Below are 4,717 nucleotides of genomic sequence, written 5' to 3'. Positions count from 1 at the left end.
CGTACCCCGAGTACTTTGATGCCATGCAGTGCCCTCCAGGATATAAAATTCCAGATTTTGTTAAATTTAATGGAGAAGGCACAAAAACCACATGGGAGCATGTTAGTCAATATTTAGCACAATTGGGTGAGGCAGGCTCATTGAATGAATTGAAAGTGTGTTTATTTCCTTTATCATTAACTGGTACCGCATTTTCATGGTTTTCTTCCTTACCCCATGGTTCCATTCGGGTTTGGTCGCAGCTAGAGCAGAAGTTTCATGATCACTTTTATAGCGGCGACAATGAACTCAAGTTGTCACATCTAACATCGGTTAAACAGAAGCATGATGAATCGGTCTCCGATTACGTAAAGAGATTCAGAGAAACAAAAAATTGGTGTTTTAGTTTGGTGATAACCGAGAGGGACTTGGCGGACCTAATGTTGAGTGGTTTGAGAACTCCCATTAGAGAAAAGCTAGAAGGCTATGAGTTCTTAAATATTAACCAAGTCTTACAAAGGGCTTTGGCTCAGGAAAGCCAAAGCAAATACCTCAAAGAAGTGCATAGATACAAAGCCGATCGTCCAAAGATGAATATGGTGGAATATGATCGTGATCACTCGAACGAAGAGGGTGATGTTTTTGCTACTGAATTTGTTTGGCCATCTAAGACCAAACCATTTACTTGCAATGATCTGAACCCGATTCATAAGAATCATGATGAAGAGATGAAGTTTACTTTTAACGTTGCTAAGTGTGATAGAATATTTGATGCTTTGCTGCAGGCTAAGATTATTAGAATATCTCACACTTTACCACCGTTTGAAGAGCTAAAACGGCGTGCTTATTGCAAGTATCATAATTCTTTTTCTCATGCTACTAACGATTGCAATGTTTTTCAACGACAGAAACAATCGGCCATTAATGACGGACGATTGAACTTTTCTGAGATGCAAGTTGATAAACAGCCTTTTCCAATGAATACCATGGATTTGGAAGGGAAGAAGCTACTCATTCGGACGGAGGTAGCCGAATCTTCTAATAAAGCTAATGTCATTGTTGGTGAGCCCAGGAAAGACAAGGAGGACAACAAGGTCTTGGGGAGACAGGTTGTGCTTGGTAAGCAACCTGATGGCAAGGAAGTGATCAAAATCACCATCAAGAATCCTACACTCGGGGGGCAACTACAAGTGCAAGAAAATGCCCGTGTGAGATTTGTCAAGCCCAAGAGTCCAGAAGTTGGCAAGTGGAAAAGGAATGAAGTTAAAGTGCAGCGCAAGCGGATCAAACCAACTTTTGATATGTTGCTGTCCAAATATGCCAATCAGTCGGCTAGTTCCAGCTCTAATCGGCCATCATACTTGAAGCGACCAAGGTCACCATCAGATGATATCTTCAGTCCGTATATGAAACCGAGTGGACCAAAGGCGCTATTTCCAGAAGAGCTGAGGCAAACTGTTTGGGACCGACTTGAATACTCATATAATGGCCGACTGAACATCGGTAACTATTGGTCTACTGGTCAAAACATGCGACCGGATGGAAATTATCCGAGTGTAAGAATGCACCCAGGTGGAAGCTATCCGAGTGAAAAAATGTGGCCAAGTAGATTCCATCCGACTGAATTCCATCCGATTGACATCCATCCGAGTGGATTCCACAGAGTAAAAAGGTGCGCCCAAGTGGAAATTTCATGCATCTGGAAAGTCGAAAAGAATGGCGTGTTAAATCACCAAGTGTTGCAGCAGTTGAGTCGGGAAAAGGCAAGGAGAAAATGGATGCCGACTCACTTATCTTGGGCACCGAAACATTCGCCATACAGCAGCCGATTGTGCTTAGAAATCCGACTGAGTCGATACTTGCTATCGCGCCAAAGCACTCGGCTAATGACCATGAAGCAAGCACTAGCCAAATAAAAAAGAGAGATCCTAAATACACTCAGCCAAAGTGGTGTCCTCCAGGGCTAACAAAGACACAAAAAAGGAAACTACAGAGGTTAAGGAGTCAAGAGATGGCAGAACAAGAGGCCGAGATGCAAAGGGATAAGTTGTTCAATGACACTCGGCCTATGGTACCTAGAAAACAAGTGTGGAGGCCCAAAAAAATACAAGATGCAGTGGCTTCTACACCTATCACAGCAGCACCTACATTACCAAAAGAGGACAACGCAATCATTGCATCATCTATGTTACCTATTGCTTCCTCTTCACTCGGACAAATTTCAGAATCGGTGGATCCACTCGAGGAGGAGGCTGATATGTTGGACTATGAGTCTACGCCGGTTCATGAAGGTATGGATATCAATATGGTGTATTACTTACCTGCTGAGTTTCGTGTTGTAGATGAGGAAGGGGAGGTGGCTCAGCTGGATTTTGGCCCTAAAAACGCAATATTCGAGAAGCCAAAAGAACCAGTAGCGCATCTAAAACCATTATATCTCACAGGTCATATCAATGGGTCGCCGCTCACTCGGATGCTTGTTGATGGTGGTGCTGTGGTAAATCTTATGCCCTATTCAGTCTTCAAGTAATTGGCTTTGCCTGATGAAGAATTGATCAAGACCAATATGGTGCTCAACGGATTTGAAGGCAAAGAGAAAACTGAAGCCAAAGGTGTAATGTATGTGGAGCTTACAGTCGGAAGCAAAACTTTGGCTACTGCATTCTTTGTCGCTGAGGTGCAAGGTAACTACAACGTTATACTAGGCCGTGATTAGGTTCATGTAAACCAGTGCGTGCCATCCACTATGCACTAGTTTTTGATTCAGTGGGTTGATGATGAAGTGGAAGTCATTCATGTGGATAACTCGGCCTGTGTTGCTTTGGCCGATGCATCGATGGATTGGCAACATCCCAATGCTACTTGCTTGACGGGACGTGACTTATCAGAATTTGATTTTCTCAGCGCGACCAAGAATGGTTTTGTGCCCGTCTCTTTAAATCTGACTGAATGCAATCGGCTCCAAGGTATGATATGTTTAAATGGATCCTAATTCCGAGTGGTTACAAAAACGTCTTGTACAGTATCGGTCCAGTGAGAACGATATGTATGAGTCTATAGAGGAGTTGGATGACATGGATAAACTTGGACAAGGTTTTACATCAGCCGATCCATTAGAAGAGGTAGATATTGGAGATGGTTCAGTCACTCGACCGACATTTATAAACAAAAATTTGAAAGCCGATAGTAAGGCTAAGTTAATCGAGCTATTGAAAGAATATGTTTGTTGCTTTGCATGGGAATATCATGAGATGCCAGGGTTAAGCCGAGAGCTAGTGGAGCATCGGTTGCCTATAAAGGCCGGTTTTAGACCTTATAAACAGTCGGCCAAGAAATTTAATCCGAAAACAAATGACCGGATCAAGGAAGAGATCGGTCGACTACTTGAAGCTAATTTCATTCGACCTTGTAGGTATGCCGAGTGGATTTCTAACATTGTCCCAGTGGAGAAGAAAGGATCCGGCAAGTTGAGGGTGTGCATTGATTTCAGAGATTTGAATGGGCTACACCCAAAGATGAGTATCCTATGCCAATAGCCGATATGCTTATTAATGATGCTTCTGGACATAAGGTTATTAGCTTTCTAGATGGTAATGCCGGATACAATCAATTTTTTATGGCCGAAGAGGACATGTACAAAACGGCTTTCCGATATCCTGGTTTCCTTGGTTTATTCGAGTGGACAGTGATGACATTCGGGTTAAAAAATGCTGGAGCCACGTATCAAAGGGCTATGAATTTAATTTTTCATGATTTACTCGGTGTCATACTTGAAGTTTATATTGATGATATTGTTGTCAAATCAGATGCTTTTGAATCTCACTTGGCCGATTTACGTTTAGCCTTCGAAAGAATGAAAAAGTATGGACTGAAGATGAATCCTTTAAAGCGTGCATTCGGCGTATTAGCTGGCAAGTTTTTGGGTTTCATTATTCATAAAGATGGCATAGAGATTGATCCCAAAAAGATAGAGGTCATTCATAAAGTGGAGGCTCCAACATGCAAGAGAGATATGCAAAAGTTCCTTGGCAAGGTCAATTATTTGAGAAGGTTCATAGCTAATCTATCAGGGAAAGTTGATGCATTTACTCCTATCCTTCGGTTAAAGAATGATGCTGATTTCACTTGGGGGGCAAAACAGCAAGAAGCAGTTGATATGATCAAGAATTATTTGTGCACTCCTCCGGTGATGAAAGCACCCAAGCATAGGGAACCCTTCAGACTTTACATTGCAGCAGAGGAAGGAGTTATTGGTGCTGTTCTAACTCAAGAGACCGAAGGAAAAGAGCATGCCATCACTTATTTGAGCCGCCGCTTATTGGGCGCAGAGACAAGGTATACATTTATTGAGAAATTATGTCTATGCTTATATTATGCTTGCACAAAACTGAGACATTATTTAGTGTCGAGTGCTTGTGTAGTAGCTTGTCAAACCGATGTCATTAAATACATGTTGCATAGGCCAATTCTTAGTGGTAGAATTGGCAAGTGGGCTTATGCTTCGATTGAATATGATTTGGCTTATGAATCTCTAAAATCCATGAAAGGCCAAATTGTTGCTAATTTCATTGTTGAACATCGGATTAATGACAAGCATGATGTTGATATGAACCTTGTTTCATTAGTACCATGGAGATTATACTTTGATGGTTCAGTTTGTAGCACTGGCCAAGGTGTTGGTATTGTTTATATGTCTCCTCATGGTGCTGTTTTTGAAGCCTCATGCCGCTTAGAATAT

Source organism: Aegilops tauschii, chromosome 2 (assembly GCF_002575655.3).
Source record: "Aegilops tauschii subsp. strangulata cultivar AL8/78 chromosome 2, Aet v6.0, whole genome shotgun sequence".
Classification (NCBI taxonomy): domain Eukaryota; kingdom Viridiplantae; phylum Streptophyta; class Magnoliopsida; order Poales; family Poaceae; genus Aegilops; species Aegilops tauschii.
Note: the sequence above shows the minus strand (reverse complement) of the source record.